Raw genomic sequence first — 26,148 nt, forward strand, 5'->3', positions numbered from 1 at the left:
TCGACTGATGATCACCTATTTAAGGGTTATATTGATGATCACCTTGTTCACGGTTAGATTGATGATCACATGGTTCAGGGTTACATTGATGATCACATTGTTCAGGATTTGCCTGATGATCATATGGTTCAAGATTAGACTGAGAATCACCTGGTTAAGTGTTATATAGATGATCACCTGGTTCACGGTTACATTGATGATCACATGGTTCAGGGTTGGCTTGATGATCATATGGTTCAGGGTTAGACTCATGATCACCTGGTTAAGGGTTATATTGATGATCACCTGGTTGACGGTTACATTGATGATCACATGGTTCAGGGTTGGATTGATGATCACATGGTTCATGGTTACATTGATTATCACCTGGTTCACGGTTAGATTGATGATCACATGGTTCAGGGTTGGATGGATGATCATTTGGTTCAGGGTTAGACTCATGATCACCTGGTTAAGGGTTATATAGATGATCACCTGGTTCACGGTTACATTGATGTTCACATGGTTCAGGGTTGGATTGATGATCATATGGTTCAGGGTTAGACTCATGATCACCTGGTTAAGGGTTACATTGATGATCACATGGTTCAGGGTTGGATTGATGATCACATGGTTCAGGATTAGACTGATGATCACCTGGTTCAGGGTTAGACTGATGATCACCTGTTTAAGGGTTATATTGATGATCACCTTGTTCACGGTTAGATTGATAATCACATGGTCCAGGGTTGGATTAATGATCACATGGTTCAGGGTTAGACTGATGATCACATTGTTCAGGGTTGGATTGATGATCACATGGTTCAGGGTTAGATTGATGATCACATGGTTAAGGGTTGGATTGATGATCACATGGTTCATGGTTACATTGATTATCACCTGGTTCACGGTTAGATTGATTATCACCTGGTTCACGGTTGGATTGATGATCACATGGTTCAGGATTGGACTGATGATCACCTGGTTCAGGGTTAGACTGATGATCTCCTGTTTAAGGGTTATATTGATGATCACCTTGTTCACGGTTAGATTGATGATCACATGGTTAAGGGGTTAGACAAATGATCACCTGGTTCAGGGTTACATTGATGATCACATGGTTCAGGGTTGGATTGATGATCATATGGTTCAGGGTTAGACTCATGGTCACCTGGTTGACGGTTACATTGATGATGAAATGGTTCAGGGTTGGATTGATGATCATATGGTTCAGGGTTAGACTCATGATCACCTGGTTAAGGGTTATATAGATGATCACCTGGTTCACGGTTACATTTATGATCACATTGTTCAGGGTTAGATTGATGATCATATGGTTCAGGGTTAGACTCATGATCACCTGTTTAAGGGTTATATTGATGATCACCTGGTTGACGGTTACATTGATGATCAAATGGTTCAGGGTTGGATTGATGATCATATGGTTCAGGGTTAGACTCATGATCACCTGGTTAAGGGTTATATAGATGATCACCTGGGTCACGGTTACATTGATGATCACATGGTTCAGGGTTGGATTGATGATCATATGGTTCAGGGTTAGACTCATGATCACCTGGTTAAGGGTTATATTGATGATCACCTGGTTGACGGTTACATTGATGATCACATGGTTCAGGGTTGGATTGATGATCACATGGTTCAGGATTAGACAAATGATCACCTGGTTCAGGGTTAGCCTGATGATCACTTTGTTAAGGGTTATATTGATGATCACCTGTTTAAGGGTTATATTGATGATCACCTTGTTCACGGTTAGATTGATGATCACATGGTCCAGGGTTGGATTGATGATCACATGGTTCAGGGTTAGACTGATGATCACAGTGTTCAGGGTTAGTTTGATGATCACATGGTTCAGGGTTGGATTGATGATCACATGGTTCAGGGTTAGACTGATGATCACCTGGTTCAGGGTTAGATTGATGATCACATGGTTCAGGGTCTGAATGATGATCACATGGTTCAGGATTGGACTGATGATCACCTGCTTCAGGGTTCGACTGATGATCACCTATTTAAGGGTTATATTGATGATCACCTTGTTCACGGTTAGATTGATGATCACCTGGTTCACGGTTACATTGATGATCACATGGTTCAGGGTTGGCTTGATGATCATATGGTTCAGGGTTAGACTCATGATCACCTGGTTAAGGGTTATATTGATGATCACCTGGTTGACGGTTACATTGATGATCACATGGTTCAGGGTTGGATTGATGATCACATGGTTCATGGTTACATTGATTATCACCTGGTTCACGGTTAGATTGATGATCACATGGTTCAGGGTTGGATGGATGATCATATGGTTCAGGGTTAGACTCATGATCACCTGGTTAAGGGTTATATAGATGATCACCTGGTTCACGGTTACATTGATGTTCACATGGTTCAGGGTTGGATTGATGATCATATGGTTCAGGGTTAGACTCATGATCACCTGGTTAAGGGTTACATTGATGATCACATGGTTCAGGGTTGGATTGATGATCACATGGTTCAGGATTAGACTGATGATCACCTGGTTCAGGGTTAGACTGATGATCACCTGTTTAAGGGTTATATTGATGATCACCTTGTTCACGGTTAGATTGATAATCACATGGTCCAGGGTTGGATTAATGATCACATGGTTCAGGGTTAGACTGATGATCACATTGTTCAGGGTTGGATTGATGATCACATGGTTCAGGGTTAGATTGATGATCACATGGTTAAGGGTTGGATTGATGATCACATGGTTCATGGTTACATTGATTATCACCTGGTTCACGGTTAGATTGATTATAACCTGGTTCACGGTTAGATTGATGATCACATGGTTCAGGGTTGGATTGATGATCATATGGTTCAGGGTTAGACTCATGATCACTTGGTTAAGGGTTATATAGATGATCACCTGGTTCACGGTTACATTGATGATCACATGGTTCAGGGTTTGATTGATGATCATATGGTTCAGGGTTAGACTCATGATCACCTGGTTAAGGGTTACATTGATGATCACATGACTCAGGGTTGGATTGATGATCACATGGTTCAGGATTAGACTGATGATCACCTGGTTCAGGGTTAGCCTGATGATCACCTCGTTAAGGGTTATATTGATGATCACCTGGTTCACGGTTAGATTGATGATCACATGGTTCAGGGTTGGATTGATGATCACATGGTTCAGGATTGGACTGATGATCACCTGGTTCAGGGTTAGACTGATGATCTCCTGTTTAAGGGTTATATTGATGATCACCTTGTTCACGGTTAGATTGATGATCACATGGTTAAGGGGTTAGACAAATGATCACCTGGTTCAGGGTTACATTGATGATCACATGGTTCAGGGTTGGATTGATGATCATATGGTTCAGGGTTAGACTCATGGTCACCTGGTTGACGGTTACATTGATGATGAAATGGTTCAGGGTTGGATTGATGATCATATGGTTCAGGGTTAGACTCATGATCACCTGGTTAAGGGTTATATAGATGATCACCTGGTTCACGGTTACATTTATGATCACATTGTTCAGGGTTAGATTGATGATCATATGGTTCAGGGTTAGACTCATGATCACCTGTTTAAGGGTTATATTGATGATCACCTGGTTGACGGTTACATTGATGATCAAATGGTTCAGGGTTGGATTGATGATCATATGGTTCAGGGTTAGACTCATGATCACCTGGTTAAGGGTTATATAGATGATCACCTGGGTCACGGTTACATTGATGATCACATGGTTCAGGGTTGGATTGATGATCATATGGTTCAGGGTTAGACTCATGATCACCTGGTTAAGGGTTATATTGATGATCACCTGGTTGACGGTTACATTGATGATCACATGGTTCAGGGTTGGATTGATGATCACATGGTTCAGGATTAGACAAATGATCACCTGGTTCAGGGTTAGCCTGATGATCACTTTGTTAAGGGTTATATTGATGATCACCTGTTTAAGGGTTATATTGATGATCACCTTGTTCACGGTTAGATTGATGATCACATGGTCCAGGGTTGGATTGATGATCACATGGTTCAGGGTTAGACTGATGATCACATGGTTCAGGGTTAGACTGATGATCACATGGTTCAGGGTCTGAATGATGATCACATGGTTCAGGATTGGACTGATGATCACCTGGTTCAGGGTGAGACTGATGATCACCTGTTTAAGGGTTATATTGATGATCACCTTGTTCACGGTTAGATTGATGATCACATGGTTCAGGGTTACATTGATGATCACATGGTTCAGGATTTGCCTGATGATCACATGGTTCAGGATTAGACTGATGATCACCTGGTTCAGGGTTAGCCTGATGATCACTTCGTTAAGGGTTATATTGATGATCACCTGGTTCACGGTTACATTGATGATCAAATGGTTCAGGGTTGGATTGATGATTATATGGTTCAGGGTTAGACTCATGATCACCTGGTTAAGGGTTATATAGATGATCACCTGGGTCACGGTTACATTGATGATCACATGGTTCAGGGTTGGATTGATGATCATATGGTTCAGGGTTAGACTCATGATCACCTGGTTAAGGGTTATATTGATGATCACCTGGTTGACGGTTACATTGATGATCACATGGTTCAGGGTTGGATTGATGATCACATGGTTCAGGATTAGACAAATGATCACCTGGTTCAGGGTTAGCCTGATGATCACTTTGTTAAGGGTTATATTGATGATCACCTGTTTAAGGGTTATATTGATGATCACCTTGTTCACGGTTAGATTGATGATCACATGGTCCAGGGTTGGATTGATGATCACATGGTTCAGGGTTAGACTGATGATCACATGGTTCAGGGTTAGACTGATGATCACATGGTTCAGGGTCTGAATGATGATCACATGGTTCAGGATTGGACTGATGATCACCTGGTTCAGGGTTAGACTGATGATCACCTGTTTAAGGGTTATATTGATGATCACCTTGTTCACGGTTAGATTGATGATCACATGGTTCAGGGTTACATTGATGATCACATGGTTCAGGATTTGCCTGATGATCACATGGTTCAGGATTAGACTGATGATCACCTGGTTAAGGGTTATATTGATGATCACCTGGTTCACGGTTAGATTGATGATCACATGGTTCAGGGTTGGATTGATGATCACATGGTTCAGGATTAGACTGATGATCACCTGGTTCAGGGTTAGCCTGATGATCACTTCGTTAAGGGTTATATAGATGATCACCTGGGTCACGGTTACATTGATGATCACATGGTTCAGGATTTGCCTGATGATCACATGGTTCAGGGTTGGATTGATGATCATATGGTTCAGGGTTAGACTCATGATCACCTGGTTGACGGTTACATTGATGATCACATGGTTCAGGGTTGGATTGATGATCACATGGTTCAGGATTAGACTGATGATCACTTCGTTAAGGGTTATATTGATGATCACCTGGTTCACGGTTACATTGATGATCACATGGTTCAGGGTTGGATTGATGATCACATGGTTCAGGATTAGACTGATGATCACCTGGTTCAGGGTTAGACTGATGATCACCTGTTTAAGGGTTATATTGATGATCACCTGGTTGACGGTTACATTGATGATCACATGGTTCAGGGTTGGATTGATGATCACATGGTTCAGGGTTAGCCTGATGATCACTTCGTTAAGGGTTATATTGATGATCACCTGGTTCACGGTTACATTGATGATCAAATGGTTCAGGGTTGGATTGATGATCATATGGTTCAGGGTTAGACTCATGATCACCTGGTTAAGGGTTATATAGATGATCACCTGGGTCACGGTTACATTGATGATCACATGGTTCAGGGTTGGATTGATGATCATATGGTTCAGGGTTAGACTCATGATCACCTGGTTAAGGGTTATATTGATGATCACCTGGTTGACGGTTACATTGATGATCACATGGTTCAGGGTTGGATTGATGATCACATGGTTCAGGATTAGACAAATGATCACCTGGTTCAGGGTTAGCCTGATGATCACTTCGTTAAGGGTTATATAGATGATCACCTGGGTCACGGTTACATTGATGATCACATGGTTCAGGGTTGGATTGATGATCAAATGGTTCAGGATTAGACTGATGATCACCTGGTTCAGGGTTAGCCTGATGATCACCTCGTTAAGGGTTATATTGATGATCACCTGGTTCACGGTTAGATTGATGATCACCTGGTTCAGGGTTGGATTGATGATGACATGGTTCAGGATAGGTCTGATGATCACCTGGTTCAGGGTTAGACTGTTGATCTCCTGTTTAAGGGTTATATTGATGATCACCTTGTTCACGGTTAGATTGATGATCACATGGTTCAAGGTTACATTGATGATCACATGGTTCAGGATTCGCCTGATGATCACATGGTTCAGGATTGGATTGATGATCATATGGTTCAGGGTTAGACTCATGATCACCTGGTTGACGGTTACATTGATGATCAAATGGTTCAGGGTTGGATTGATGATCATATGGTTCAGGGTTAGACTCATGATCACCTGGTTAAGGGTTATATAGATGATCACCTGGTTGACGGTTACATTGATGATCACATGGTTCAGGGTTGGATTGATGATCATATGGTTCAGGGTTAGACTCATGATCACCTGGTTAAGGGTTTTATTGATGATCACCTGGATGACGGTTACATTGATGATCACATGGTTCAGGATTAGACAAATGATCACCTGGTTCAGGGTTACATTGATGATCACATGGTTCAGGGTTGGATTGATGATCATATGGTTCAGGGTTAGACTCATGATCACCTGGTTGACGGTTACATTGATGATGAAATGGTTCAGGATTAGACGAATGATCACCTGGTTCAGGGTTAGCCTGATGATCACGTCGTTAAGGGTTATATTGATGATCACCTGGTTCACGGTTAGATTGATGATCACATGGTTCAGGGTTGGATTGATGATGACATGGTTCAGGATTGGACTGATGATCACCTTGTTCAGGTTTAGATTGATGATCACATGGCCCAGGGTTGGATTGATGATCACATGGTTCAGGGTTAGACTGATGATCACAGGGTTCAGGGTTAGATTGATGATCACATGGTTCAGGGTTAGACTGATGTACACCTGGTTCATGGTTAGATTGATGATCACATGGTTCAGGGTTAGATTGATGATCACCTTGTTCACGGTTAGATTGATGATCACATGGTTCAGGGTTACATTGATGATCACATGGTTCAGGATTCGCCTGATGATCACATGGTTCAGGGTTGGATTGATGATCATATGGTTCAGGGTTAGACTCATGATCACCTGGTTGACGGTTACATTGATGATCAAATGGTTCAGGGTTGGATTGATGATCATATGGTTCAGGGTTAGACTCATGATCACCTGGTTAAGGGTTATATAGATGATTCACTGGTTCACGGTTACATTGATGATCACATGGTTCAGGGTTGGATTGATGATCATATGGTTCAGGGTTAGACTCATGATCACCTGCTTAAGGGTCATATTGATGATCACCTGGTTGACGGTTACATTGATGATCACATGGTTCAGGATTAGACAAATGATCACCTGGTTCAGGGTTACATTGATGATCACATGGTTCAGGCTTGGATTGATGATCATATGGTTCAGGGTTAGACTCATGATCACCTGGTTGACGGTTACATTGATGATCACATGGTTCAGGGTTGGATTGATGATCATATGGTTCAGGGTTAGACTCATGATCACCTGGTTAAGGGTTATATTGATGATCACCTGGTTGACGGTTACATTGATGATCACATGGTTCAGGGTTGGATTGATGATCACATGGTTCAGGATTAGACAAATGATCACCTGGTTCAGGGTTAGCCTGATGATCACTTCGTTAAGGGTTATATTGATGATCACCTGTTTAAGGGTTATATTGATGATCACCTTGTTCACGGTTAGATTGATGATCACATGGTCCAGGGTTGGATTGATGATCACATGGTTCAGGGTTAGACTGATGATCACATGGTTCAGGGTTAGACTGATGATCACATGGTTCAGGGTCTGAATGATGATCACATGGTTCAGGGTCTGAATGATGATCACATGGTTCAGGATTGGACTGATGATCACCTGGTTCAAGGTTAGACTGATGATCACCTTTTTAAGGGTTATATTGATGATCACCTTGTTCACGGTTAGATTGATGATCACATGGTTCAGGGTTACATTGATGATCACATGGTTCAGGATTTGCCTGATGATCACATGGTTCAGGATTAGACTGATGATCACCTGGTTCAGGGTTAGCCTGATGATCACTTCGTTAAGGGTTATGTTGATGATCACCTGGTTCACGGTTACATTGATGATCAAATGGTTCAGGGTTGGATTGATGATCATATGGTTCAGGGTTAGACTCATGATCACCTGGTTAAGGGTTATATAGATGATCACCTGGGTCACGGTTACATTGATGATCACATGGTTCAGGGTTGGATTGATGATGATATGGTTCAGGGTTAGACTCATGATCACCTGGTTCAGGGTTAGCCTGATGATCACTTCGTTAAGGGTTATATTGATGATCACCTCTTTAAGGGTTATATTGATGATCACATGGTTCAGGGTTGGATTGATGATCACCTGTTTAAGGGTTATATTGATGATCACCTGTTTAAGGGTTATATTGATGATCACATGGTTCAGGGTTGGATTGATGATGACATGGTTCAGGGTTAGACTGATGATCACCTGTTTAAGGGTTATATTGATGATCACCTTGTTCAGGTTTAGATTGATGATCACATGGCCCAGGGTTGGATTGATGATCACATGGTTCAGGGTTAGACTGATGATCACAGGGTTCAGGGTTAGATTGATGATCACATGGTTCAGGGTTAGACTGATGTTCACCTGGTTCATGGTTAGATTGATGATCACATGGTTCAGGGTTGGATTGATGATGACATGGTTCAGGGTTAGACTGATGATCACCTGTTTAAGGGTTATATTGATGATCACCTTGTTCAGGTTTAGATTGATGATCACATGGCCCAGGGTTGGATTGATGATCACATGGTTCAGGATTAGACAAATGATCACCTGGTTCAGGGTTAGCCTGATGATCACTTCGTTAAGGGTTATATTGATGATCACCTGTTTAAGGGTTATATTGATGATCACATGGTTCAGGGTTGGATTGATGATGACATGGTTCAGGATTGGACTGATGATCACCTGTTTAAGGGTTATATTGATGATCACCTGTTTAAGGGTTATATTGATGATCACATGGTTCAGGGTTGGATTGATGATGACATGGTTCAGGGTTAGACTGATGATCACCTGTTTAAGGGTTATATTGATGATCACCTTGTTCAGGTTTAGATTGATGATCACATGGCCCAGGGTTGGATTGATGATCACATGGTTCAGGGTTAGACTGATGATCACAGGGTTCAGGGTTAGATTGATGATCACATGGTTCAGGGTTAGACTGATGTTCACCTGGTTCATGGTTAGATTGATGATCACATGGTTCAGGGTTAGATTGATGATCACCTTGTTCACGGTTAGATTGATGATCACATGGTTCAGGGTTACATTGATGATCACATGGTTCAGGATTCGCCTGATGATCACATGGTTCAGGGTTGGATTGATGATCACATGGTTCAGGGTTAGACTGATGATCACATGGTTCAGGGTTAGACTGATGATCACATGGTTCAGGGTCTGAATGATGATCACATAGTTCAGGATTGGACTGATGATCACCTGGTTCAGGGTTAGACTGATGATCACCTGTTTAAGGGTTATATTGATTATCACCTGGGTCACGGTTACATTGATGATCACATGGTTCAGGGTTGGATTGATGATGATATGGTTCAGGGTTAGACTCATGATCACCTGGTTCAGGGTTAGCCTGATGATCACTTCGTTAAGGGTTATATTGATGATCACCTGTTTAAGGGTTATATTGATGATCACATGGTTCAGGGTTGGATTGATGATGACATGGTTCAGGATTGGACTGATGATCACCTGTTTAAGGGTTATATTGATGATCACCTGTTTAAGGGTTATATTGATGATCACATGGTTCAGGGTTGGATTGATGATGACATGGTTCAGGGTTAGACTGATGATCACCTGTTTAAGGGTTATATTGATGATCACCTTGTTCAGGTTTAGATTGATGATCACATGGCCCAGGGTTGGATTGATGATCACATGGTTCAGGGTTAGACTCATGATCACCTGGTTCAGGGTTAGCCTGATGATCACTTCGTTAAGGGTTATATTGATGATCACCTGTTTAAGGGTTATATTGATGATCACATGGTTCAGGGTTGGATTGATGATGACATGGTTCAGGATTGGACTGATGATCACCTGTTTAAGGGTTATATTGATGATCACCTGTTTAAGGGTTATATTGGTGATCACATGGTTCAGGGTTGGATTGATGATGACATGGTTCAGGGTTAGACTGATGATCACCTGTTTAAGGGTTATATTGATGATCACCTTGTTCAGGTTTAGATTGATGATCACATGGCCCAGGGTTGGATTGATGATCACATGGTTCAGGGTTAGACTGATGATCACAGGGTTCAGGGTTAGATTGATGATCACATGGTTCAGGGTTAGACTGATGTTCACCTGGTTCATGGTTAGATTGATGATCACATGGTTCAGGGTTGGATTGATGATGATATGGTTCAGGGTTAGACTCATGATCACCTGGTTAAGGGTTATATTGATGATCACCTGGTTGACGGTTACATTGATGATCACATGGTTCAGGGTTGGATTGATGATCACATGGTTCAGGATTAGACAAATGATCACCTGGTTCAGGGTTAGCCTGATGATCACTTCGTTAAGGGTTATATTGATGATCACCTGTTTAAGGGTTATATTGATGATCACATGGTTCAGGGTTGGATTGATGATGACATGGTTCAGGATTGGACTGATGATCACCTGTTTAAGGGTTATATTGATGATCACCTGTTTAAGGGTTATATTGATGATCACATGGTTCAGGGTTGGATTGATGATGACATGGTTCAGGGTTAGACTGATGATCACCTGTTTAAGGGTTATATTGATGATCACCTTGTTCAGGTTTAGATTGATGATCACATGGCCCAGGGTTGGATTGATGATCACATGGTTCAGGGTTAGACTGATGATCACAGGGTTCAGGGTTAGATTGATGATCACATGGTTCAGGGTTAGACTGATGTTCACCTGGTTCATGGTTAGATTGATGATCACATGGTTCAGGGTTAGATTGATGATCACCTTGTTCACGGTTAGATTGATGATCACATGGTTCAGGGTTACATTGATGATCACATGGTTCAGGATTCGCCTGATGATCACATGGTTCAGGGTTGGATTGATGATCACATGGTTCAGGGTTAGACTGATGATCACATGGTTCAGGGTTAGACTGATGATCACATGGTTCAGGGTCTGAATGATGATCACATGGTTCAGGATTGGACTGATGATCACCTGGTTCAGGGTTAGACTGATGATCACCTGTTTAAGGGTTATATTGATTATCACCTTGTTCACGGTTAGATTGATGATCACATGGTTCAGGGTTACATTGATGATCACATGGTTCAGGATTTGCCTGATGATCACATGGTTCAGGATTAGACTGATGATCACCTGGTTAAGGGTTATATTGATGATCACCTGGTTCACGGTTAGATTGATGATCACATGGTTCAGGGTTGGATTGATGATCACATGGTTCAGGATTAGACTGATGATCACCTGGTTCAGGGTTAGCCTGATGATCACTTCGTTAAGGGTTATATAGATGATCACCTGGGTCACGGTTACATTGATGATCACATGGTTCAGGATTTGCCTGATGATCACATGGTTCAGGGTTGGATTGATGATCATATGGTTCAGGGTTAGACTCATGATCACCTGGTTGACGGTTACATTGATGATCACATGGTTCAGGGTTGGATTGATGATCACATGGTTCAGGATTAGACTGATGATCACTTCGTTAAGGGTTATATTGATGATCACCTGGTTCACGGTTACATTGATGATCACATGGTTCAGGGTTGGAATGATGATCACATGGTTCAGGATTAGACTGATGATCAGCTGGTTCAGGGTTAGCCTGATGATCACTTCGTTAAGGGTTATATTGATGATCACCTGTTTAAGGGTTATATTGATGATCACCTTGTTCACGGTTAGATTGATGATCACATGGTTCAGGGTTAGACTGATGATCACATGGTTCAGGGTTAGACTGATGATCACATGGTTCAGGGTCTGAATGATGATCACATGGTTCAGGATTGGACTGATGATCACCTGTTTAAGGGTTATATTGAGGATCACCTTGTTCACGGTTAGATTGATGATCACATGGTTCAGGGTTACATTGATGATCACATGGTTCAGGATTTGCCTGATGATCACATGGTTCAGGATTAGACTGATGATCACCTGGTTCAGGGTTAGCCTGATGATCACTTCGTTAAGGGTTATATTGATGATCACCTGGTTCACGGTTACATTGATGATCAAATGGTTCAGGGTTGGATTGATGATCATATGGTTCAGGGTTAGACTCATGATCACCTGGTTAAGGGTTATATAGATGATCACCTGGGTCACGGTTACATTGATGATCACATGGTTCAGGGTTGGATTGATGATCATATGGTTCAGGGTTAGACTCATGATCACCTGGTTAAGGGTTATATTGATGATCACCTGGTTGACGGTTACATTGATGATCACATGGTTCAGGGTTGGATTGATGATCACATGGTTCAGGATTAGACAAATGATCACCTGGTTCAGGGTTAGATTGATGATCACATGGTTCAAGGTTACATTGATGATCACATGGTTCAGGATTCGCCTGATGATCACATGGTTCAGGATTGGATTGATGATCATATGGTTCAGGGTTAGACTCATGATCACCTGGTTGACGGTTACATTGATGATCAAATGGTTCAGGGTTGGATTGATGATCATATGGTTCAGGGTTAGACTCATGATCACCTGGTTAAGGGTTATATAGATGATCACCTGGTTGACGGTTACATTGATGATCACATGGTTCAGGGTTGGATTGATGATCATATGGTTCAGGGTTAGACTCATGATCACCTGGTTAAGGGTTTTATTGATGATCACCTGGATGACGGTTACATTGATGATCACATGGTTCAGGATTAGACAAATGATCACCTGGTTCAGGGTTACATTGATGATCACATGGTTCAGGGTTGGATTGATGATCATATGGTTCAGGGTTAGACTCATGATCACCTGGTTGACGGTTACATTGATGATGAAATGGTTCAGGATTAGACGAATGATCACCTGGTTCAGGGTTAGCCTGATGATCACGTCGTTAAGGGTTATATTGATGATCACCTGGTTCACGGTTAGATTGATGATCACATGGTTCAGGGTTGGATTGATGATGACATGGTTCAGGATTGGACTGATGATCACCTTGTTCAGGTTTAGATTGATGATCACATGGCCCAGGGTTGGATTGATGATCACATGGTTCAGGGTTAGACTGATGATCACAGGGTTCAGGGTTAGATTGATGATCACATGGTTCAGGGTTAGACTGATGTTCACCTGGTTCATGGTTAGATTGATGATCACATGGTTCAGGGTTAGATTGATGATCACCTTGTTCACGGTTAGATTGATGATCACATGGTTCAGGGTTACATTGATGATCACATGGTTCAGGATTCGCCTGATGATCACATGGTTCAGGGTTGGATTGATGATCATATGGTTCAGGGTTAGACTCATGATCACCTGGTTGACGGTTACATTGATGATCAAATGGTTCAGGGTTGGATTGATGATCATATGGTTCAGGGTTAGACTCATGATCACCTGGTTAAGGGTTATATAGATGATTCACTGGTTCACGGTTACATTGATGATCACATGGTTCAGGGTTGGATTGATGATCATATGGTTCAGGGTTAGACTCATGATCACCTGGTTAAGGGTCATATTGATGATCACCTGGTTGACGGTTACATTGATGATCACATGGTTCAGGATTAGACAAATGATCACCTGGTTCAGGGTTACATTGATGATCACATGGTTCAGGCTTGGATTGATGATCATATGGTTCAGGGTTAGACTCATGATCACCTGGTTGACGGTTACATTGATGATCACATGGTTCAGGGTTGGATTGATGATCATATGGTTCAGGGTTAGACTCATGATCACCTGGTTAAGGGTTATATTGATGATCACCTGGTTGACGGTTACATTGATGATCACATGGTTCAGGGTTGGATTGATGATCACATGGTTCAGGATTAGACAAATGATCACCTGGTTCAGGGTTAGCCTGATGATCACTTCGTTAAGGGTTATATTGATGATCACCTGTTTAAGGGTTATATTGATGATCACCTTGTTCACGGTTAGATTGATGATCACATGGTCCAGGGTTGGATTGATGATCACATGGTTCAGGGTTAGACTGATGATCACATGGTTCAGGGTTAGACTGATGATCACATGGTTCAGGGTCTGAATGATGATCACATGGTTCAGGGTCTGAATGATGATCACATGGTTCAGGATTGGACTGATGATCACCTGGTTCAAGGTTAGACTGATGATCACCTGTTTAAGGGTTATATTGATGATCACCTTGTTCACGGTTAGATTGATGATCACATGGTTCAGGGTTACATTGATGATCACATGGTTCAGGATTTGCCTGATGATCACATGGTTCAGGATTAGACTGATGATCACCTGGTTCAGGGTTAGCCTGATGATCACTTCGTTAAGAGTTATATTGATGATCACCTGGTTCACGGTTACATTGATGATCAAATGGTTCAGGGTTGGATTGATGATCATATGGTTCAGGGTTAGACTCATGATCACCTGGTTAAGGGTTATATAGATGATCACCTGGGTCACGGTTACATTGATGATCACATGGTTCAGGGTTGGATTGATGATGATATGGTTCAGGGTTAGACTCATGATCACCTGGTTCAGGGTTAGCCTGATGATCACTTCGTTAAGGGTTATATTGATGATCACCTTGTTCAGGTTTAGATTGATGATCACATGGCCCAGGGTTGGATTGATGATCACATGGTTCAGGGTTAGACTGATGATCACAGGGTTCAGGGTTAGATTGATGATCACATGGTTCAGGGTTAGACTGATGTTCACCTGGTTCATGGTTAGATTGATGATCACATGGTTCAGGGTTGGATTGATGATGACATGGTTCAGGGTTAGACTGATGATCACCTGTTTAAGGGTTATATTGATGATCACCTTGTTCAGGTTTAGATTGATGATCACATGGTCCAGGGTTGGATTGATGATCACATGGTTCAGGATTAGACAAATGATCACCTGGTTCAGGGTTAGCCTGATGATCACTTCGTTAAGGGTTATATTGATGATCACCTGTTTAAGGGTTATATTGATGATCACATGGTTCAGGGTTGGATTGATGATGACATGGTTCAGGATTGGACTGATGATCACCTGTTTAAGGGTTACATTGATGATCACCTGTTTAAGGGTTATATTGATGATCACATGGTTCAGGGTTGGATTGATGATGACATGGTTCAGGGTTAGACTGATGATCACCTGTTTAAGGGTTTTTTGATGATCACCTTGTTCAGGTTTAGATTGATGATCACATGGCCCAGGGTTGGATTGATGATCACATGGTTCAGGGTTAGACTGATGATCACAGGGTTCAGGGTTAGATTGATGATCACATGGTTCAGGGTTAGACTGATGTTCACCTGGTTCATGGTTAGATTGATGATCACATGGTTCAGGGTTAGATTGATGATCACCTTGTTCACGGTTAGATTGATGATCACATGGTTCAGGGTTACATTGATGATCACATGGTTCAGGATTCGCCTGATGATCACATGGTTCAGGGTTGGATTGATGATCACATGGTTCAGGGTTAGACTGATGATCACATGGTTCAGGGTTAGACTGATGATCACATGGTTCAGGGTCTGAATGATGATCACATGGTTCAGGATTGGACTGATGATCACCTGGTTCAGGGTTAGACTGATGATCACCTGTTTAAGGGTTATATTGATTATCACCTGGGTCACGGTTACATTGATGATCACATGGTTCAGGGTTGGATTGATGATGATATGGTTCAGGGTTAGACTCATGACCACCTGGTTCAGGGTTAGCCTGATGATCACTTCGTTAAGGGTTATATTGATGATCACCTGTTTAAGGGTTATATTGATGATCACATGGTTCAGGGTTGGATTGATGATGACATGGTTCAGGATTGGACTGATGATCACCTGTTTAAGGGTTATATTGATGATCACCTGTTTAAGGGTTATATTGATGATCACATGGTTCAGGGTTGGATTGATGATGACATGGTTCAGGGTTAGACTGATGATCACCTGTTTAAGGGTTATATTGATGATCACCTTGTTCAGGTTTAGATTGATGATCACATGGCCCAGGGTTGGATTGATGATCACATGGTTCAGGGTTAGACTCATGATCACCTGGTTCAGGGTTAGCCTGATGATCACTTCGTTAAGGGTTATATTGATGATCACCTGTTTAAGGGTTATATTGATGATCACATGGTTCAGGGTTGGATTGATGATGACATGGTTCAGGATTGGACTGATGATCACCTGTTTAAGGGTTATATTGATGATCACCTGTTTAAGGGTTATATTGATGATCACATGGTTCAGGGTTGGATTGATGATGACATGGTTCAGGGTTAGACTGATGATCACCTGTTTAAGGGTTATATTGATGATCACCTTGTTCATGTTTAGATTGATGATCACATGGCCCAGGGTTGGATTGATGATCACATGGTTCAGGGTTAGACTGATGATCACAGGGTTCAGGGTTAGATTGATGATCACATGGTTCAGGGTTAGACTGATGTTCACCTGGTTCATGGTTAGATTGATGATCACATGGTTCAGGGTTGGATTGATGATGATATGGTTCAGGGTTAGACTCATGATCACCTGGTTAAGGGTTATATTGATGATCACCTGGTTGACGGTTACATTGATGATCACATGGTTCAGGGTTGGATTGATGATCACATGGTTCAGGATTAGACAAATGATCACCTGGTTCAGGGTTAGCCTGATGATCACTTCGTTAAGGGTTATATTGATGATCACCTGTTTAAGGGTTATATTGATGATCACATGGTTCAGGGTTGGATTGATGATGACATGGTTCAGGATTGGACTGATGATCACCTGTTTAAGGGTTATATTGATGATCACCTGTTTAAGGGTTATATTGATGATCACATGGTTCAGGGTTGGATTGATGATGACATGGTTCAGGGTTAGACTGATGATCACCTGTTTAAGGGTTATATTGATGATCACCTTGTTCAGGTTTAGATTGATGATCACATGGCCCAGGGTTGGATTGATGATCACATGGTTCAGGGTTAGACTGATGATCACAGGGTTCAGGGTTAGATTGATGATCACATGTTTCAGGGTTAGACTGATGTTCACCTGGTTCATGGTTAGATTGATGATCACATGGTTCAGGGTTAGATTGATGATCACCTTGTTCACGGTTAGATTGATGATCACATGGTTCAGGGTTACATTGATGATCACATGGTTCAGGATTCGCCTGATGATCACATGGTTCAGGGTTGGATTGATGATCACATGGTTCAGGGTTAGACTGATGATCACATGGTTCAGGGTTAGACTGATGATCACATGGTTCAGGGTCTGAATGATGATCACATGGTTCAGGATTGGACTGATGATCACCTGGTTCAGGGTTAGACTGATGATCACCTGTTTAAGGGTTATATTGATTATCACCTTGTTCACGGTTAGATTGATGATCACATGGTTCAGGGTTACATTGATGATCACATGGTTCAGGATTTGCCTGATGATCACATGGTTCAGGATTAGACTGATGATCACCTGGTTAAGGGTTATATTGATGATCACCTGGTTCACGGTTAGATTGATGATCACATGGTTCAGGGTTGGATTGATGATCACCTGGTTCAGGGTTAGCCTGATGATCACTTCGTTAAGGGTTATATAGATGATCACCTGGGTCACGGTTACATTGATGATCACATGGTTCAGGATTTGCCTGATGATCACATGGTTCAGGGTTGGATTGATGATCATATGGTTCAGGGTTAGACTCATGATCACCTGGTTGACGGTTACATTGATGATCACATGGTTCAGGGTTGGATTGATGATCACATGGTTCAGGATTAGACTGATGATCACTTCGTTAAGGGTTATATTGATGATCACCTGGTTCACGGTTACATTGATGATCACATGGTTCAGGGTTGGAATGATGATCACATGGTTCAGGATTAGACTGATGATCAGCTGGTTCAGGGTTAGCCTGATGATCACTTCGTTAAGGGTTATATTGATGATCACCTGTTTAAGGGTTATATTGATGATCACCTTGTTCACGGTTAGATTGATGATCACATGGTTCAGGGTTAGACTGATGATCACATGGTTCAGGGTTAGACTGATGATCACATGGTTCAGGGTCTGAATGATGATCACATGGTTCAGGATTGGACTGATGATCACCTGTTTAAGGGTTATATTGAGGATCACCTTGTTCACGGTTAGATTGATGATCACATGGTTCAGGGTTACATTGATGATCACATGGTTCAGGATTTGCCTGATGATCACATGGTTCAGGATTAGACTGATGATCACCTGGTTCAGGGTTAGCCTGATGATCACTTCGTTAAGGGTTATATTGATGATCACCTGGTTCACGGTTACATTGATGATCAAATGGTTCAGGGTTGGATTGATGATCATATGGTTCAGGGTTAGACTCATGATCACCTGGTTAAGGGTTATATAGATGATCACCTGGGTCACGGTTACATTGATGATCACATGGTTCAGGGTTGGATTGATGATCATATGGTTCAGGGTTAGACTCATGATCACCTGGTTAAGGGTTATATTGATGATCACCTGGTTGACGGTTACATTGATGATCACATGGTTCAGGGTTGGATTGATGATCACATGGTTCAGGATTAGACAAATGATCACCTGGTTCAGGGTTAGCCTGATGATCACTTCGTTAAGGGTTATATTGATGATCACCTGATTAAGGGTTATATTGATGATCACCTTGTTCACGGTTAGATTGATGATCACATGGTCCAGGGTTGGATTGATGATCACATGGTTCAGGGTTAGACTGATGATCACATGGTTCAGGGTTAGACTGATGATCACATGGTTCAGGGTCTGAATGATGATCACATGGTTCAGGGTCTGAATGATGATCACATGGTTCAGGATTGGACTGATGATCACCTGGTTCAAGGTTAGACTGATGATCACCTGTTTAAGGGTTATATTGATGATCACCTTGTTCACGGTTAGATTGATGATCACATGGTTCAGGGTTACATTGATGATCACATGGTTCAGGATTTGCCTGATGATCACATGGTTCAGGATTAGACTGATGATCACCTGGTTCAGGGTTAGCCTGATGATCACTTCGTTAAGGGTTATATTGATGATCACCTGGTTCACGGTTACATTGATGATCAAATGGTTCAGGGTTGGATTGATGATCATATGGTTCAGGGTTAGACTCATGATCACCTGGTTAAGGGTTATATAGATGATCACCTGGGTCACGGTTACATTGATGATCACATGGTTCAGGGTTGGATTGATGATGATATGGTTCAGGGTTAGACTCATGATCACCTGGTTCAGGGTTAGCCTGATGATCACTTCGTTAAGGGTTATATTGATGATCACCTGTTTAAGGGTTATGTTGATGATCACATGGTTCAGGGTTGGATTGATGATGACATGGTTCAGGATTGGACTGATGATCACCTGTTTAAGGGTTATATTGATGATCACCTGTTTAAGGGTTATATTGATGATCACATGGTTCAGGGTTGGATTGATGATGACATGGTTCAGGGTTAGACTGATGATCACCTGTTTAAGGGTTATATTGATGATCACCTTGTTCAGGTTTAGATTGATGATCACATGGCCCAGGGTTGGATTGATGATCACATGGTTCAGGGTTAGACTGATGATCACAGGGTTCAGGGTTAGATTGATGATCACATGGTTCAGGGTTAGACTGATGTTCACCTGGTTCATGGTTAGATTGATGATCACATGGTTCAGGGTTGGATTGATGATGAAATGGTTCAGGGTTAGACTCATGATCACCTGGTTAAGGGTTATATTGATGATCACCTGGTTGACGGTTACATTGATGTTCACATGGTTCAGGGTTGGATTGATGATCACATGGTTCAGGATTAGACAAATGATCACCTGGTTCAGGGTTAGCCTGATGATCACTTCGTTAAGGGTTATATTGATGATCACCTGTTTAAGGGTTATATTGATGATCACATGGTTCAGGGTTGGATTGATGATGACATGGTTCAGGATTGGACTGATGATCACCTGTTTAAGGGTTATATTGATGATCACCTGTTTAAGGGTTATATTGATGATCACATGGTTCAGGGTTGGATTGATGATGACATGGTTCAGGGTTAGACTGATGATCACCTGTTTAAGGGTTATATTGATGATCACCTTGTTCAGGTTTAGATTGATGATCACATGGCCCAGGGTTGGATTGATGATCACATGGTTCAGGGTTAGACTGATGATCACAGGGTTCAGGGTTAGATTGATGATCACATGGTTCAGGGTTAGACTGATGTTCACCTGGTTCATGGTTAGATTGATGATCACATGGTTCAGGGTTAGATTGATGATCACCTTGTTCACGGTTAGATTGATGATCACATGGTTCAGGGTTACATTGATGATCACATGGTTCAGGATTCGCCTGATGATCACATGGTTCAGGGTTGGATTGATGATCATATGGTTCAGGGTTAGACTCATGATCACCTGGTTAAGGGTTATATAGATGATTCACTGGTTCACGGTTACATTGATGATCACATGGTTCAGGGTTGGATTGATGATCACATGGTTCAGGGTTAGACTGATGATCACATGGTTCAGGGTCTGAATGATGATCACATGGTTCAGGGTTGGACTGATGATCACCTGGTTCAGGGTTAGACTGATGATCACCTGTTTAAGGGTTATATTGATTATCACCTTGTTCACGGTTAGATTGATGATCACATGGTTCAGGGTTACATTGATGATCAAATGGTTCAGGATTTGCCTGATGATCACATGGTTCAGGATTAGACTGATGATCACCTGGTTAAGGGTTATATTGATGATCACCTGGTTCACGGTTAGATTGATGATCACCTGGTTCAGGGTTAGCCTGATGATCACTTTGTTAAGGGTTATATAGATGATCACCTGGGTCACGGTTACATTGATGATCACATGGTTCAGGATTTGCCTGATGATCACATGGTTCAGGGTTGGATTGATGATCACATGGTTCAGGATTAGACTGATGATCACTTCGTTAAGGGTTATATTGATGATCACCTGGTTCACGGTTACATTGATGATCACATGGTTCAGGGTTGGAATGATGATCACATGGTTCAGGATTAGACTGATGATCAGCTGGTTCAGGGTTAGCCTGATGATCACTTCGTTAAGGGTTATATTGATGATCACCTGTTTAAGGGTTATATTGATGATCACCTTTTTCACGGTTAGATTGATGAACACATGGTTCAGGGTTAGACTGATGATCACATGGTTCAGGGTTAGACTGATGATCACATGGTTCAGGGTCTGAATGATGATCACATGGTTCAGGATTGGACTGATGATCACCTGTTTAAGGGTTATATTGAGGATCACCTTGTTCACGGTTAGATTGATGATCACATGGTTCAGGGTTACATTGATGATCACATGGTTCAGGATTTGCCTGATGATCACACGGTTCAGGATTAGACTGATGATCACCTGGTTCAGGGTTAGCCTGATGATCACTTCGTTAAGGGTTATATTGATGATCACCTGGTTCACGGTTACATTGATGATCAAATGGTTCAGGGTTGGATTGATGATCATATGGTTCAGGGTTAGACTCATGATCACCTGGTTAAGGGTTATATAGATGATCACCTGGGTCACGGTTACATTGATGATCACATGGTTCAGGGTTGGATTGATGATCATATGGTTCAGGGTTAGACTCATGATCACCTGGTTAAGGGTTATATTGATGATCACCTGGTTGACGGTTACATTGATGATCACATGGTTCAGGGTTGGATTGATGATCACCTTGTTCACGGTTAGATTGATGATCACATGGTTCAGGGTTACATTGATGATCACATGGTTCAGGATTCGCCTGATGATCACATGGTTCAGGGTTGGATTGATGATCATATGGTTCAGGGTTAGACTCATGATCACCTGGTTGACGGTTACATTGATGATCAAATGGTTCAAGGTTGGATTGATGATCATATGGTTCAGGGTTAGACTCATGATCACCTGGTTAAGGGTTATATAGATGATTCACTGGTTCACGGTTACATTGATGATCACATGGTTCAGGGTTGGATTGATGATCACATGGTTCAGGGTTAGACTGATGATCACATGGTTCAGGGTTAGACTGATGATCACATGGTTCAGGGTCTGAATGATGATCACATGGTTCAGGATTGGACTGATGATCACCTGGTTCAGGGTTAGACTGATGATCACCTGTTTAAGGGTTATATTGATTATCACCTTGTTCACGGTTAGATTGATGATCACATGGTTCAGGGTTACATTGATGATCACATGGTTCAGGATTTGCCTGATGATCACATGGTTCAGGATTAGACTGATGATCACCTGGTTAAGGGTTATATTGATGATCACCTGGTTCACGGTTAGATTGATGATCACATGGTTCAGGGTTGGATTGATGATCACATGGTTCAGGATTAGACTGATGATCACCTGGTTCAGGGTTAGCCTGATGATCACTTCGTTAAGGGTTATATAGATGATCACCTGGGTCACGGTTACATTGATGATCACATGGTTCAGGATTTGCCTGATGATCACATGGTTCAGGGTTGGATTGATGATCATATGGTTCAGGGTTAGACTCATGATCACCTGGTTGACGGTTACATTGATGATCACATGGTTCAGGGTTGGATTGATGATCACATGGTTCAGGATTAGACTGATGATCACTTCGTTAAGGGTTATATTGATGATCACCTGGTTCACGGTTACATTGATGATCACATGGTTCAGGGTTGGAATGATGATCACATGGTTCAGGATTAGACTGATGATCAGCTGGTTCAGGGTTAGCCTGATGATCACTTTTTGTTAAGGGTTATATTGATGATCACCTGTTTAAGGGTTATATTGATGATCACCTTTTTCACGGTTAGATTGATGATCACATGGTTCAGGGTTAGACTGATGATCACATGGTTCAGGGTTAGACTGATGATCACATGGTTCAGGGTCTGAATGATGATCACATGGTTCAGGATTGGACTGATGATCACCTGTTTAAGGGTTATATTGAGGATCACCTTGTTCACGGTTAGATTGATGATCACATGGTTCAGGGTTACATTGATGATCACATGGTTCAGGATTTGCCTGATGATCACATGGTTCAGGATTAGACTGATGATCACCTGGTTCAGGGTTAGCCTGATGATCACTTCGTTAAGGGTTATATTGATGATCACCTGGTTCACGGTTACATTGATGATCAAATGGTTCAGGGTTGGATTGATGATCATATGGTTCAGGGTTAGACTCATGATCACCTGGTTAAGGGTTATATAGATGATCACCTGGGTCACGGTTACATTGATGATCACATGGTTCAGGGTTGGATTGATGATCATATGGTTCAGGGTTAGACTCATGATCACCTGGTTAAGGGTTATATTGATGATCACCTGGTTGACGGTTACATTGATGATCACATGGTTCAGGGTTGGATTGATGATCACATGGTTCAGGATTAGACAAATGATCACCTGGTTCAGGGTTAGCCTGATGATCACTTCGTTAAGGGTTATATTGATGATCACCTGTTTAAGGGTTATATTGATGATCACATTGTTCACGGTTAGATTGATGATCACATGGTCCAGGGTTGGATTGATGATCACATGGTTCAGGGTTAGACTGATGATGTCATGGTTCAGGGTTAGACTGATGATCACATGGTTCAGGGTCTGAATGATGATCACATGGTTCAGGATTGGACTGATGATCACCTGGTTCAAGGTTAGACTGATGATCACCTGTTTAAGGGTTATATTGATGATCACCTTGTTCACGGTTAGATTGATGATCACATGGTTCAGGGTTACATTGATGATCACATGGTTCAGGATTTGCCTGATGATCACATGGTTCAGGGTTAGCCTGATGATCACTTCGTTAAGGGTTATATTGATGATCACCTGGTTCACGGTTACATTGATGATCAAATGGTTCAGGGTTGGATTGATGATCATATGGTTCAGGGTTAGACTCATGATCACCTGGTTAAGGGTTATATAGATGATCACCTGGGTCACGGTTACATTGATGATCACATGGTTCAGGGTTGGATTGATGATCATATGGTTCAGGGTTAGACTCATGATCACCTGGTTAAGGGTTATATTGATGATCACCTGGTTGACGGTTACATTGATGATCACATGGTTCAGGGTTGGATTGATGATCACATGGTTCAGGATTAGACAAATGATCACCTGGTTCAGGGTTAGCCTGATGATCACTTCGTTAAGGGTTATATTGATGATCACCTGTTTAAGGGTTATATTGATGATCACCTTGTTCACGGTTAGATTGATGATCACATGGTCCAGGGTTGGATTGATGATCACATGGTTCAGGGTTAGACTGATGATCACATGGTTCAGGGTTAGACTCATGATCACCTGGTTCAGGGTCTGAATGATGATCACATGGTTCAGGATTGGACTGATGATCACCTGGTTCAGGGTTAGACTGATGATCACCTGTTTAAGGGTTATATTGATGATCACCTTGTTCACGGTTAGATTGATGATCACATGGTTCAGGGTTACATTGATGATCACATGGTTCAGGATTTGCCTGATGATCACATGGTTCAGGATTAGACTGATGATCACCTGGTTAAGGGTTATATTGATGATCACATGGTTCAGGGTTGGATTGATGATCACATGGTTCAGGATTAGACTGATGATCACCTGGTTCACGGTTAGCCTGATGATCACTTCGTTAAGGGTTATATAGATGATCACCTGGGTCACGGTTACATTGATGATCACATGGTTCAGGATTTGCCTGATGATCACATGGTTCAGGGTTGGATTGATGATCATATGGTTCAGGGTTAGACTCATGATCACCTGGTTGACGGTTACATTGATGGTCACATGGTTCAGGGTTGGATTGATGATCACATGGTTCAGGATTAGACTGATGATCACTTCGTTAAGGGTTATATTGATGATCACCTGGTTCACGGTTACATTGATGATCACATGGTTCAGGGTTGGATTGATGATCACATGGTTCAGGATTAGACTGATGATCACCTGGTTCAGGGTTAGACTGATGATCACCTGTTTAAGGGTTATATTGATGATCACCTGGTTGACGGTTACATTGATGATCACATGGTTCAGGGTTGGATTGATGATCACATGGTTCAGGATTAGACTGATGATCACCTGGTTCAGGGTTAGACTGATGATCACCTGTTTAAGGGTTATATTGATGATCACCTGGTTGACGGTTACATTGATGATCACATGGTTCAGGGTTGGATTGATGATCACATGGTTCAGGATTAGACTGATGATCACCTGGTTAAGGGTTATATTGATGATCACCTGGTTCACGGTTAGATTGATGATCACATGGTTCAGGGTTGGATTGATGATCACATGGTTCAGGATTAGACTGATGATCACCTGGTTCAGGGTTAGCCTGATGATCACTTCGTTAAGGGTTATATAGATGATCACCTGGGTCACGGTTACATTGATGATCACATGGTTCAGGATTTGCCTGATGATCACATGGTTCAGGGTTGGATTGAT

The sequence above is a fragment of the Antennarius striatus genome, chromosome 3, assembly GCF_040054535.1.
Source record: "Antennarius striatus isolate MH-2024 chromosome 3, ASM4005453v1, whole genome shotgun sequence".
Classification (NCBI taxonomy): Eukaryota; Metazoa; Chordata; class Actinopteri; order Lophiiformes; family Antennariidae; genus Antennarius; species Antennarius striatus.